The sequence below is a fragment of the Amblyomma americanum genome, chromosome 2 (assembly GCF_052857255.1).
Source record: "Amblyomma americanum isolate KBUSLIRL-KWMA chromosome 2, ASM5285725v1, whole genome shotgun sequence".
NCBI classification, from domain to species: domain Eukaryota; kingdom Metazoa; phylum Arthropoda; class Arachnida; order Ixodida; family Ixodidae; genus Amblyomma; species Amblyomma americanum.
Window position 1 is genome coordinate 63,145,615 of NC_135498.1, and position 15,357 is coordinate 63,160,971.

The window sequence follows — 15,357 nt, forward strand, 5'->3', positions numbered from 1 at the left end:
GGAACGAGGGGAGGCCGTCCACCGCCCGGTCTACGAGTACTCGGGCAGGATTATGTGCTGCCGAATTGCCGCATGTCCGCAGTGCGCCAGAACCCATATGAGTGTAATGAGCCAATTAGGTGCTACAGCACTACTCAGGACACGATGTGCTGGTGTTGTGTGGCAAAATTTTGATGGCTTATTTAAACTTCGAGAATATGTATTGTGCACTTTTCTGAGTAATGGCCAGAGCTATAACTGCTTATTAACCCACAACCGGATGGTCAACTCGATTGAGAGTTAAAGCTGAGCAGGGCATATGATTACAATTAAGTACTATGACGGTATAGGCTAAGGGAGAATACTCCGCAATGTCCACGTATGTGACTGTCGGATGTGTTGAGTAGTGCTTATGGAGGGCTCTGCTCGAGCTGTTCGATGCTCTTTGCTGTGCTAAAGTTGGGTCTTTTGAAATAGGCGGTATATAAAGATTTTTTGATGGTCAAAAGACATGTGAAGCTCATATGAGATTTGGTCGTCGAGCGCGATTTTGAGTGTTTTCAGGAGATTCGGTCCTGTAGGTATTTCAGATAGGTGATAGTATTGCCCTGTGAGGTTGGCTTCAGTTAATTCTGCTGGGTTGCTATGTACACTCATTTTGAGAAATTTGTTGGTTGGGGTTGCATACCAGACGTGAAGGGCCGCTTTATACATTGTCACGGTGTTGGTGACAACAAAAACCTCGACAGCTTGGCAGCACGTACTTCAAGGATGACAACGAAATTGAACGTCTTTAAATCCGAGCGCCACCACAGTCTACGTGTTTTTGCCTGAGCGCCAACTGGCAATATGCATCTGACAATTCTATCTACCATAATCAACGTGTTTTTGCCTGAGCGCCACCTGGAAATATGCACCTAACCATTTTATCTATGCGTTCCTGCTCTTTTCGAGAGAGACAGAGATAGGGGAGAGTATAAATTAGTTTTAAGATGAAGACGGCCTGAACAAGACGTCGTGCGTCTGCATCCCTCATGCCTCTGTGTTTATTAGAAATTCTACGAATGAGCGAAGTTGTGTTCTGGACAGCGCTGCGGAGTGATTTAATGGTTGTTGTGTTGGAACCATCATTCGTGGTGAGCATACCCAATGACGTAATGACGGGTTTGATTGGGATTGCAATGTCTTCAAGTTTGACGGAAATGGATCGGGGATTAGAATTCGGATATCGGGGTCTGATGAAGACGAGCTCTAGCTTGGCAGGGCAGCATGTCAGGTCTATACTTTTTGCCTGAATTTTGATCGTGTCTGTTGCATTTTGCTATGTCTCCCCTATTTGACCGCAGTTTCTAGCGGTCGTCCAGAAAGGCATAAATAGAGTGACAGAGGTAGAAAATTTTAGACAAATTTCGTGCTATATGGATGAGCGTGATTTTGAACAAAAAGGGTGAGAGTACTGCCCCGTAATTGAGGCGTGCCTCCACCGCCTAATGGGAAGGTTGGGGAAGTGATTGATGCGATTTGGAACTCCGCTATTCTGCCCGTGAGGAATTCTGTCAGATACGCATAGGTGCCCTCTCGCACGTGCAGGAAGCTCAAAGCTTGTAAAATTGCCGAATGTTCTACATTGTCAAAAGCTTGGTTAAATCTAAAGCAAGAAGACCTTTGGTGCGGTGTGGTATCGAAGGATCAAGAGTGTCTTCCTTAATCTGTAACCTGACATCTTGTGTGGAAAGGTTGGACCTGAATCCAAACATGCTATGGAGGTAGAGCTTGTTCTCTTCCATGTACCGGTTGAGACGGGTTGAAGTGGTAAATATTCTACTAGGCCGGAATAAAAGAAAAGACGCTCTACCTGATTACATTAAACACAATAAACGAGCACTTTCCGGTGTAGAGCTGGCGGATTATTTAATCAAATATTTTGTTTATATAGCTAAGCCAAACAATCCCTCGCTTTCACTGCATAATAAGTCGGCTTCGAATTCTGTTGATAGCCTACTTCTTACTCCCACAGATGAGCTAGAAGTATATACAACATTCATGTCACTGAAAAAAAGTAGATCATTGGATATGGACAATTTGAAAATAAAGGCAACAAAAGAAGTCATTCAGATCATTGCTCCAGTACTTAGTTATATTTTTAACCTTGACATTGACGTTGGCGAATTTCCCAGTGTCATGAAAAGAGCTTGAATGTCGGTGTTGTGTAAAGGCGGTGATACGAAAGAACCCACAAACTATCGACCTATATCTGTTCTGCCCGTGTTCTCGAAGGGCTTTGAGAAAATTTTATAGACGAGAATAAATAACTTTTTCAATAGAATAGGCCTTATTTCGGATGCGCAGTATGGTTTCAGAAAGGGAAGGTCAACAGAGTCAGCACTCCTGACGCTAAAGAACACATTATCGAAAATGTTGAAAACCGCCAAATTACCCGTGGGTTGTTTGTACACTTTAGCAAGGCTTTTGACTCTCTTCATCATGATATTTTATCTGGAAAACTCTTAATAAATGGCGTTCGTGGTAAACCTCTTCAGCTATTCAAGTCATATTTGGAAAACAGATACCAATGCGTATGTATTAACAATCGAATGCCATACCCATTACAGATATCAAATGGCGTCCCGCAAGAGATCGTGTTAGGTACTATTTTATTTATTCTGTTTATTAACGACATAGTTTGTGCCGACACGACAGTTAATTTTGTTATATATCCTGATGATTGCAATATTCTCATTTCAGGTACCGATGCAAATAATTTAGTGATCAGATGTAATCATTTGCTTGAAGAAATTGCTCATTCATCACACTGAAATCAGCTTAAAATCAATCCTAAAAAACCAAGGTCATGATTTTCCAGGCTCGAAATAAAGTATTCGTTTTAGATCAACCAATTAAATTTGATGGACAGGATATAGAAGTGGTTGAGCACCACAAGATACTTGGCGTTACATTCTCCTCATATTCAACAATGGAGTTACACGTTGAGAATATATGTAAGAAGCTTTCCTCTGCAACTGGGGCCATATCACGTACACGCGCTATTTTTCCGCTAAAAAGAAAACTTCAAATATATTACGCTTTGTTTTCCTAAAAAATAATTACTGCAGCTTGGTGTGGGTAACAACTAAACAGAACCTAAACAAAATTCTCGTGCTACAAAAAAGGCTATTCTTCATATATTTTGTCTAGATTATCTATCTTCCTCCCTACATGTTTTCCAACAGTACAAAATTCATGTAAACTACATGTATGAGTACAGACTCTTACGCTCGCATTAATTTCACCTGTCAGCTTTCGGTTACATTTAGCAATTAGTGGTTCATTGCAGCGTCACACTAACATCCTAAACACACGCAGTAAAGACGCACGGCTCGTACCCGTTTTCCGCACCGATTACAAGCTAAAGTATTTATGTCACTATATTTCGCCCATATTCAACAAATATCAACACATCGAATATTTAACACCTGTTCAACTGCTACAGCTTTTTTCCAATTTGTAATGCAGTTTTTCCCTACAGTGTTTTCTAGTTCTTTTTTCACAGTTTCCTTCCAATTGCTCACGAAGATGCCTTCCCATTATTCATGCAAGTTGTGTCAATCTATAACGAAAATGCAGTGTTTATTTACACATTTGCTACTCACTTACTTGTAAGTATTTCTTATTTTTGTAAAGCTGAATATTTCATGTTAACCTTTTTTTCTTCATTATTATTAGTATTGTTATTATTTAGTGGTCTCGTCTATGCTGCCTTGTAAGGGTTGCCTGGGCCTCGTCAAGCTGTTTGATTACAGCTTTTAGCCCAGGTGACCCACCAGCCTTTCTGCTAAACAAAGATCAAGTTCAAGTTCAAGATAGCGTGCTCTATGAGATTACCCGCACATGAAGTTAAAGATATGGGTCGGAGATTTTGCGGCTCTAGTGCTTTGTCTGGTTCAAGTATAACGGTAATTCTGGCATGTTTTCATACTTCCGGGAGCGTTCCAGCCTCCCCATGCTGATTTATGAATTGTGTGAAGGCCGCGAAGGGGGATTTACATCCTAATTACTGAGAACATTATTGGTGACTTGATCTGCTCCAGGTGCTGAGGTGGTCCTGAGCTGCTCTAAGGATTCCCAAACTTCTGCCTCTGCTATAGGTGTCCCGAGTTGAGAGTTAGAAAAGCCATCATATTGCATAGGGCATGTTTTAGGGATGTCTGAAAAGTAGTTATCTCGAAGTATTTGAACAATGTCCTTATCTTGTCGTTGCGCTGAACGAACTAGGCGTATAATTGCTTTGGCGGTCTCTGATCGAGATGAGTTGGGATCTTATGGAAATTTGAGAAAATTCCAACTGTTCTTATTGGAGATTACCATCCATTCTTTTACTCAGCTGTGACCACTGCTTGGTGGTTAGCCTGGCTGCGACTTTTTTTCTTTGAGTTGAAGAGCGAAGTTGAAGAGCGTTGAGTTGAAGACTTCGCTCTTCAACTCAACAAAAAAAGTCGCCATTCACCACCTCCCTGCAGTGCGCCAGCGTGACTAACAGCCTAAACCCCCCTCCCCCTCCCCCGCGCCTTTCGCATCACAGCTGTAGTTCCTTTGACCCCCCCCCCCCCTCCTCCCCTCCATACTTAAAGACGCTTAGCTACTGCGCTCAGTCACCCCTGATGAAGGAGCCGAGTCGGCTTCGAAACGTTGGGTTAAGGTTAAAATTCTTCTTTGGAATTGTGCAGTTTATTATAAGTCTTCAAACCCAACCAGACTTGCAAATCTGTCAAAATGTTTAGTTTTCAATCTAACCGAGTGGAGCCCGGGTATTGAAGGCTGTGTTGAACTGGCCTTTTTCGAAAGAAATTATCATCTACAGAATAGTTGAGGGAAGGTCCAAGGAAAGCTTATCGTTAAAGTTGGCAACGGTGGCCACATTTGCCAACCGCCTAAACTTTGGCGTTATGCGTTGTGTCTTCAGAACTTCAAACGTGCGGATCTGACATATGAGGCCGGAGATGGTCACCGTGTCGTCTTTGGCGCTTTCGCGTGCGACGGAGTCGCCAAAAGAGTTTACAATCGACGGCGAAGCGTTTATACATGGTGAACGTATGTTCATAATTTTCAAAGATGATGAGGCTGGCGTTTGTAAGAAAACCACGGCCTCGAATCTGGTAGTTTTGTTGCCATAGCTTGCATAAGGGGGTTTTCGCACAGCTTCCGCTATAACAGGACGCACTACCTCCGCTGCTATGGACGAGGCTGGTGCTGATGAATGTTCACATGTTTCGGTTACGCTGAAAATAAATCCTCGCGGAAACAGAAGACTGGACCGCCGTCACCGTACCCCTGTTGACAGAACACCGGACGCGAAATTTGGAGGTCGTGGGTTTGAATCCCACCGTCAGCTTGTGGCTGTTTCTTCTGATTTCTCATCAATAATCTTTAAAATAATTACGCTATTAAGCTCCCACTGATGAACACCACAAATAATATAAATCCCCCACGCTCGTTAATTTCTGTGACTGTCAGTGACTATAGGCTCACGTTACGAAGAGGTAAGTGCTGAAGTATAGAACCGGCGACGTCACATGTCGTCACAACTGTTAAGGGGGCAGTTTCCGCATAGCGCGTGAGATGATAAATGGCGACAGTGATCCAGCTGTTACCCCGCGCAAGTTCCTGGTAGAAGGTCATAAAGGTCGATCTCACCAGGGTCGCATGGCCGGGCTCGACAAATCAGGACAAAGTGCTCTAATAAAGGTAAATGCTGCAGACGAGCACGTGAGTGCGCGGGTAGGATCTTGCGACACTGACGTTCGAGTTAAGATCGGACATACTGGCGTGCAAAGCAATATGTGCCCCGCTAATGTTATTGAAGACTGAGGCTTGTAAATGTTTTCATCAGGCCGGCATGAACATATAGAGGGTGATCGTCATAACTGTCGCATTGATGACGTGGAACAACGAACAGGCATTATCGACCATTTGGTAGGTGTTTCTGATGGTACAGCAACTGGTCACGCATGACAAAGTGATGGGCTTGACGAAAAAAAGCTCTTGAAGGGAGGCTCGCTGAGCGGTTGGCTGAGAAATCTAGAACCGAAGCAACCCAATGATCCTTGCGCTGCTCAGTAGCCATATCAATGGAGTCGAGAGAAGGTCTGAGGCCGGAGAGAGACGGTGGGCCACGATCAGAGAGCACTACAGAACGTGAGAGGGCGTCGGCATCTTAGTGACAAAGACAGGAGTGATAAATGGGCCAAATGTCGTGATCTTGTAAACGAAGAGCCCAACGAATGAGGCGGCCGGACGGTTCCTTGAGAGAAGACTGCCACCAAAGTGCGTAGTGATCAGTCATAGCATCGAACGGGTGCCCATATAAGTAAGGGGAAATTTTGTAATGGCCTAAATAATTTCCAAGCAGTTTTTGTTACTGAATAATGAATCTGTACTTTTGTGACCGCAAGGCTGGAGTAAGCAACGACGTACTCCTGGAAACCAGGGTTGTGGTGAACTAGAACGGCACCCGGGCAGATTCCGCTTGGTTGAGTACCTTGGTGTTAACGGCTCCAGACAAAACAGATTTCTACGGGGCCATGTGTGACCTTCAAAATGCCGGATGCATCTGCTTTCATGATGCTTTGATGCCGTTAAACGGCGCTTTAAAACTTCACATTTTAAGGTCCTAAGGAACCCGAATCTAAGTTCGGAATAAAAGCTACTCTACTTTTAAAAGCTAAAATTCTACTAATAAAAGCTCATACTCCAGATTCAGATACTAGAAATCTGGTCTACGTGGCAGTTTACTATTTCATTTGCAAAGGCTCCCGGATGTTTTATTGTTCCCTCATCTTCCCACAACTCCTCGGATGTGAGCCACGGGTTCCTCCAGCGCTGCAAGTTTGTCAAGGTCTCACCTCGGGGTGCTTCCATGTCTGCTCGCCTCAAACTTGGGGCAAGGCTGCCAATACACACCGCGCGACATTGAAAACTCAGATCTAAGGACGCACGTTTCAGCCGTCTTGTGCGAAGCTCTAAATAAAAATGCAATAATTTTTGCACCTAGGTTCATCTCTAAAGGGTTTTATGTGTCAGGAGAGGAAGCAACACTCACGTTTGGCCACCGTGAAGACGAACCATGTCAAGAACAAAAAAGCTCCAGATTCCAGAACTTTCATAGTAGTCAGTTACTTCTGAAATGTATGACCGAGGACAGGGGTGGAGGTTGATTGCGGGCTTTGTTGCAAATATATTTTCAGCAGTGTGTGTCCGAAAACTGTGTTCGAGCAAACTAATTTCATCAAAAACAATCTTATCTTTTTCACAGCAATGTGCGCAATCTCCTCGATACATTCCCAAAACAATCTGCAATTTAACTCTTTTACCGCAAGCAGAGCAAACTACTAGGTACTTTCACCACATTGAAATTCTTGTGAACGTGATCCCATCTATCTTTCTGACCTGTCTTTTACTAAGTAGCCTGTCTTCAACGAAGAAGAAGGAACTTGCAAATTAGTTCTTTTCATAAAAGCCAAAATTACACCACATTTTTGTTCAGTAATATTTCTGCCTTAGGTGCACCATAATTTTGCAATACATGCAACGTTTTTCTATTGGTGCGTACCCTATTGAAAATACACGATCGCGCCGTGGCCATTCTCTACAGTTGGCACCACGAAAAACAGCTTTAGCCTCGCGGTAGAACATAAATTTATCGATACAGACGTCTCAACAAGTATTCTGGATGAAGTGGCCTGTTTGACCTTAATATCCCGTTTGGCGTGGATTCCGTTGGTCCCGGATTGTGGGCGCAGGATTCCACTTTGCGCTGTCCACCATAACCGCAAGTGCGCGTTGTGCTTTATTATTAGTTAGGTGATGGGGCAGGAAAAGACATTGAAAAGTACTAGCATCTGTCTGTGCTCGTGACGTGCAATAAAAAAAGAGAGAAAATAGAAGCATAATTTTTCTTCCTATCGAAATATTTCTACATACGGAGAAAAAGTTTAGAGTAGCTCTTTGTCAACTTCTATATATTTGTTAATCATGAATAATTTCTAAAATATTGTGATTGGCGTCACAAGAATAGGGTCTCATTATAACATAGAGCGTGCAACAGCTGTTTTAGGAAGTTCAGCAGCTGGCAGGAAAAATAGCATCTCTTTTTTCGCAATTTAGGACCTAGCATTATTTGGTACTCCAGGGCCACGCATCAAAAATGTCTTTTACATGAGATGGATGGAAAACTTGACCAGTAAAGTAGCAAAATTTGCGTCGAAACGCACGTGCTTTCAAGACTACGCCTGACAATAGCATGAACGCATACGAGTGTTGTTCGCCGTCACTCACATGAAACGAATCCTCCAAATCATGATCTCTGAGAGTCAACCATCGAACCTCTGGATAAAAATCGTAGTGAGTGCCTTTTTATGGAGCGCGCGCTTATGCAGTGCCACTTATTTTCTCGCTAGCAGAGTACGATGGCCGCTTGCAGCGTCAGCATCAATGACCACTAAAAAAACAGAATGTACAAAAAAATGGCCCCAAAATAAATGCCTCCCCGAAAATAGCGTAAAAAAATCGTCCAAACTAAAAAAAATATCACGCGCATGCTTTTCTCGAAGAACGGCAAAAGAGGGCTAAAAGCCAATTATCTTCAAATTTCTTTTCTCGGAACTAAATTGAGCAAATTGCTCCTTTTAACCTGCGTCGCAGCACGACAGAGCGCCGACTCTGTCCAGGGCCATCGTCATGGAGACTTGCTTTTTCAGAATGCGTCGCTTCGCTGCCACCCACACTTCTGAAGGGGATTAGTTTGAGCAAGTTGGCGAGTCATACTCTGGATTGAAACATAGCGCAGAAATGATGATGGACGAGAGAAGAGACAAAGTTGAAAAGTGCGCGTTTTGTTGTAAGCTGTGCCAACCACAATTCCTAGCTTCCTTTACTGCTTCTCACAATGAATTTTTCCTCTAATATCAAACTGCACTGGCTGTGTGGGTATACCACGTCGTAGAGGGATAGGTGTGAGGCGTTCACCCCAAAGCTGGGAAAAGCCGCAGTCAGCACTGTGGACTCCAAACGTTTCCGAACTGGCGGGCTTGACAAAGCCTGCTTCCTGTCTACCTCCGCTGCGCTGCAAACATGGCAATGGCTCGGCTCTGTCGTTATGGGTGAGAGCACGGTTGCAGCGCCGTGCGATCTGACTCCGCCCATCCGTTAGTTGCTCAACGCTGCAACCATGCTCCCTGTCTTGCGCTTGCCATTTCTTCTCGCCGCTTTACATAATTGCATTCAGCACTCATAAAAGTCGCATTTGTTTTGCATGAAACACATGATGATGACAGAAGCTGCTATTTCACGTGTAAATAGCTGTTTAACAAGGATGCTGTGAGACACCGGGCAGCTGACATGGATCTTGTTGCGTAAAAGTTGGCGCAGCTAACACAAAAGGAACGGGGCAACTTTCTCTACGGGGCTGCATAGCGACGGCTTATGATGGTGGCATAAATAGAGATGGTTGTCAGGATACACAAAAATTAAAGCGTGTGTAACATAACCGGCGTCTTCTACGTACACAGTGTGGTTTCCTGGAATAATACTTACGAGGGCGATGTGGCCTGCAGACAGTTACGCCAGACGATATAGTTGTTCCTGCAGCTGGCTAACTTTTGGGACCAAGCACCGAATGACCAGCGTCAGCTCATCAATCGTCGGCAACACATTCGACGTGCTCGAGGCGGTGCAAATTACCATAAAGCCGTGTGAGAATGCCGCATCACCTTTGATTGGCGCTTGCTGTGGATCTCATACCGTAGCTTCGAAACACCTGGCTTAGGACCAGATAATCTTTATGTTACACATCCGGGCCCCTGCCTGGAAGCAGGCTGGTGTACTGCCGAGGTTTTAAAAGCTAGCCCGTGTATTGGAGAAGGGGAGTTCAGGGAAAGAAACAGCATGCGAATCTTCGGCAATCGCCACTGAGCGAGGCCATCTCGATAAGCCGCAATGCTGTCAGCCCTCGTGCCCAACCCTTGCGCTAAGAAATTAATTATGGTTTGGTTGGGTTTAGAGACTTTAATGTCCCATAGCGAATCAGGCAATGAGAGGTGGCCTAGTGGAGAGCTCCAGATAATTTTCATTGCCTGACGTTCTTTAGCGCCTACTGACATCTCCCAGTAAAGAGGCCTCTAGCATTCGGCTTCCGTGGGTATGCGACCTCCACGGCGGGGGTCCAACTGGCGTGTTTTGGGCCAGCAGCCGAATGTTGTTGTTGTTGTTATTACCCTCATAAAATGGCACATGCCCAAATAGGGGGATTTATTTTGTCCATTATTTACAGAATACCTGCGTCGCCTCGTAGGCATTGGCCAAGAATTGGGGGGCACAGAGAGTTTTTCAGGTAATATTTCCTGGACGAAAATAAAACGAATGCTAAGGAAGAAGTAAACAAAAAGGAACAACGAAATGAAACGGGAAGGCATAACGCACGAAGGAGACCGAGACTGATGTTTATAGCCGAGTGGTTAAATGGTAGTGATAATTGTAAGAATAAAAATGCTATTGAAAAAACAAAATAGGAAAATTACCAAGGTAGCCGATTTGATTCCATTAAAATATTTTAGACGGCGGTTAAAACAGACTTGAGGCTGTACCCAAGTATGGTGGCTCCAAATGACAATATAACTGGGCTGCTCAAACAAATCCCATGCTGTTGTAGTGGTTTCTCTAAAAACTGTCTTCTCACCATGGTGTACCGGCGACAAAACCAAAAAATATTGTCTATGGTTCCTTGCTCACCACAGAATAAACAGACGGGATTAAGCGCAAATCGAGACCTGTGCAAATAAAAATTTAAGAGTGGGACCCGGCAGCGGAGCCTTGATAAAGATACCTCAAGCTGCCGTGAATGGCATGATTGCCTGCTCCACCCATACCTTACGTGCAGGTAATCATCAGATCTTAAAAGAGATCCAGTTGCCATTCTTAACAAATTCTGTCTTCGAAACCTCGCTGCTGTAATGTACATTGTAGCCGGAACGATAGGTAGCACAGGGCCATTGAGGGACGCCTTTGCCAGGCAGTCCGCAACTTCATTGGCTGTCATACCGTTATGACCTGGCACCCATATCATGTGAACGAGGCTCAAATGCAGAGGGAGTAATGAATGGAAGATGTTTAGGATTAGCGAATCTACAGCCGAAGCTAGGGACGAACACAAAGAAAGAGAGTCTGTAATGACAGCCACTGAAGAGAAAGCTGGCTCTAGTTTGCGAAGACCAAGCACCACCGCCAGAAACTCCGCTTGGGGAATTGGGGTGTAGTCGTGAAGCCGCACAGCAAAAGACCAATCTAGAAGCGGGCAATATATTCCCGCCGCTGCATTTTTGTCACATTGGGTGGCGTCAGTAGCTATCGTTACGCTAATAGGTAGGCTTTCTAAATGGTCTTCTAATAATCCATTTAAAATGTGGCGTGGTCAATGCATAGCGTTTTTCGGGAAAATGTCATCACAGACAATTTCTAAGAGGACCCACTGTTTTTTGTCGGAAGGATGTTATACAAGAGAACATTAAAAGGTTCAAGCAAATTTTGTACCATAACTACCTGCGGAGTATGAAAGCTAGGCCAGTGGACTCCAGAAAAGGAAGTCGCCTGGCAACAAAAAACAGACAAGGAGCGGTGTAAATCTGATCCATATATCCTTAGGTACGTCTGAACAGTTAGGAATTGAAATCTAGATCATAAAGGAGGAATAGGGGTTCAAGATAAAGCACGTAATTGGCCACCCATTTGGGGAGGCCAAGGCACAACCGAAGCGCTTCCCGCTTCAAAAGAACGAGCGGGCGAATTTTGTAAGCAGCCGTACCAGAAAACAGCACAGATCCAATTTCTAAAATTGGCCGGACATACAAAACATAAACCAGCAAAAGTGCGTCTCGCCGCATTCCAGACAAGGGATTACTTAAACTACGCAACATGTTCTCAGCACGAGCCCCTTTCGCAGCGACATGGTCAATGTGAGAACGCCATGTGAGGCTGTCACCATAAATGACACCAAGATATTTTAATGGCTTAACTTGAGGAATATTTTGTCACTGGTAACTGAGAGACAGATGAACGGGATCTTTCATTTGAAAAACAAGCACAGCGCACTTGTTTACATTTAAGGTGAGACGTAAGTCACACAACAACTTTCAAGCATATTCAGGTACGATTGCAGGCGCACATAGAGATTGAATGTCAGGTGCAGCAGTGAAAAATGCAGTGTCGTCCGCATAGACGTACGTGCAAATCTTTTGATTGCTGAGAACAGAGCTAATTAGAATATTAAAGAGCACAGGCGACAGGACTTCCCCATGTGGAACACCTCTGGATTGTTTATATCTTCCAGAATTCACACCATTTAGTATACAAAAAAACCTCTGTTTTCAAGGAAAGCAGATATCCACGCAAGTAAGTAATTGGGGAACTGCAGAGTATGTAATCTTTGCAATAATATGTAGTGTTCGACGCTGTCATAAGCTTTGGCTATATCTAATGCCACCAACGAAGCATGCATTTTTTGGGGCCGCGCAAAAAGAATACGACTCTCAAGATCGGTGTGACCATTCCATATGAAACATTTTTGACGGAAACCAGTTTTACAGAGACTAAGGATATTATTACGGTTCACAAACTCCGAAACACGCAGGAGTATGACCATTTCAATTAACTTAACCACGTTTGATGTCAATGAAATGGGTCTAATATTATCCAGAGAATAGCCACCACCTTTGTTTTTAGGTAAAGGGATGACCTTTGAAATTTTCCACTCAGGAGGAATCCATGCATGTTTGAATGAAAAATTAACCAGCTGCAATAAGGAGGCAGGGGACTCCTGAAAGAGGATTCTTAACATTTTTGATGTTACCCTATCAGGGCCAGGAGCAGCAGTTGGTAACCTCAACACTATCAGGGAAAGCTCGGGAAGGGTAATAGGGGGGACATGCTGAAACTGGTCCACTGACGTCACAAACTCGGAACGCAAAGGAAGTACAGAGGAGAAACGCTCAAATCATTTGGCAATTGTCTGAACTGTTTCTATTGCTTCTTGCGGCGTCAAAACACATGAGGGTGAATTTTCAGATAACGGAATCTTTTTCCGCGATCTTAAGAATCCGAAAAGTGCACGACGATTTCCTGATTTTGATAGGTAATCAAAATGCTCGGATTCATAATGTTCATAATGTTTTCGTTAACTGACGCCAACTTGATTCATCTTACTTCCTTTGAGTAGAATACGCGCCGATAGCCATTACGTTCCCCCACACTACAGTGATGATCCCGACGCTGCAGCGGTGCACTCTGTCTGAGCATCTCGACTACCACTCGAATAATGAAAAAAATCCCCTCTCTCTCTCCAATAATATCAGTACTTTTTGTTTGACTAAGCGGAAATTGGCAAAACCAATTTTTCTGTCTATTTGGACTTGATTCCCGACTGTTTTACTGGCCTGTGCAACTTGTGTTCGAGCACTACAAGACAGTTAGGCATGCGCCTATCACAAAAGTTCTTCATTCTATCTCAAGACGGCCGTTTGGTCGCTGCTAGAGGTTACATAAAGCGTGAAAGGAGCAGGAGTCTTGTTTGAAGTCTGCTTTTTGAGACACTAGAAAAGTAAGTAATCCATATGCCATGAGTGGCCGCTGTTATTACTATTTTCACGGCTTCTTCTCGAGAAATATGAGCCAAAGGACGTGTGACATGTTGTGGTCGCTCCGCGGCCGCTTACCGCGTCATAGCGCTGTGACACGTTAAATAATTGATTAATCATTGCTGGTCTACCACCTGCCAGATTATTTTTTAATTGATGAAGATAGCTTGTACTAAAATATTTTTTTCTTCCGTTGTTTGTCTTCGTGCAAGGATGCAGTGTTCTGCTTGAAAATATTGAACGGAGCTGGTAACTTCATGTGGTCAAAGAACTGATGCGCCGCAATGGTCACTTCGCATTTATATGCTGAATAATAAGTGCAAGCCACACTAACATAACACTTATCTTAGAAGAGTGGAAAGTTGGGCGAGTCGGTATCGATCCATGACAAAAGGAGCGCGAAAGCAAGACACCGACGAAGACAGAACACGCACCACGAGCGCTCGTGCTCCGCGTTCTTTTCTTCGCCCATCCTCTTGTTTTCGCGCTCCTTTTGCTGTGGAGTATTTATTTATCTGAAATACAAGAATGTTTTTTTCTAGAAAACAGATTGCAGAGAGCCATACAATACGAAAAAAACCATAACATGCGCCACAAAAGCCGTCAGTGCAAGCTATTCATATTCGGACAATATATAGTACTGCGTGAAAAAAAAAAGGACTCACCACAAGAAAGTAGCAGTTTTGTATATAAATCAGCTGCTCTCTCACTGTGCACCTGTTTATAAGTATTCTGTTTGCGGTTTCTTTAGGGTCCTCTTCTATAGGATGCTGTTTCCGCAGCGATTTCCCCTGTGAACACCGGCTTTATGTACGAGAGCGGCACCGCACTACAAGAAAAAATCGCACAGCTGTGAGAGATGAGTAACAGAATCATCTAGAGGGCTACGTAAAGGGTTGAGCAAGCGATCGTATGGCAAGGAATAAGCCTCATGATTTTCCAGGCATGCCTTTGTCTTGTATTTTACTGACGGAATGTGATTTTATAGCCTACGCCACCTCGTTATCTATTCTTCTTCAGCTTTTTCGCGTATTTATTATTATGTAAGGCGAAGATTCACTACCTTGCTTACTGGGGTTCTTTTGACTTCCTTAAACCTGGTTGTTTAGGTGTCGACCTCGACCAGCGGTACACGCTTAATATGGTATTGCATGGTGTGCTTTTTATCTGCATCGAGGTAAAGCGCCAGTCCAACACTCTTCTTCAGGGCTTCTGTCGTTGAGGTTCAGCGTGGTGATAAAAGGGGAGATGGAAAAGTTTGGAACGATGAGCTTAAAGTGCATTTGTTCCGCAAAAAAAAAGAGAGGTGGCTTGAAAACTCAGGGTGAGAGGTGGCCAGCTGGAGGCTCTCCCTTGATAGCAATAGTGAAAATTGTCATCATCGCTGTCGCTTTCTTTGTGTCTCCTAAGATGACAGCAAGCAAGTCTTCAACTTCCCTTTACTTTCGTGGTTAGTTCTTACCTTGTTCATTGAGATAAAAAAAAAACCTGTTCACGCAGATGTCAGTCATGAGCACCATTACCCGTTTTCACAAAACCGCACAAGAAACATTGCATTGCATTTGTAATAATAAAACTGAGTAAACACTGACCTTTCATACCTTTATTACACCCGCAAGAACGTTTTCTGGCAATGGAGCAGAATCTAGGGAACTGAAACACGCCCTCATTCCTACGCAGGCTATGTAGTCCCCGCTTT

The 15,357-nt window shown here is 43.9% G+C and overlaps 1 long non-coding RNA gene across 2 annotated transcripts in view; it reads right to left on the bottom strand.

Annotated features, from left to right (window-relative positions):
- Positions 1-14,630, bottom strand: part of LOC144118630 (uncharacterized) — a 51,521-nt gene extending 36,891 nt beyond the window's left edge. For both annotated transcript variants that reach the window (XR_013312081.1, XR_013312080.1), the window contains exons 1-2: positions 14,324-14,630; positions 7,076-7,154 (exon numbers count right to left, since the gene is read on the bottom strand). This is a non-coding gene — a long non-coding RNA (uncharacterized LOC144118630). The remainder of the gene's footprint in view (positions 1-7,075; positions 7,155-14,323) is intronic.
- Positions 14,631-15,357: the final 727 nt, after the last annotated feature.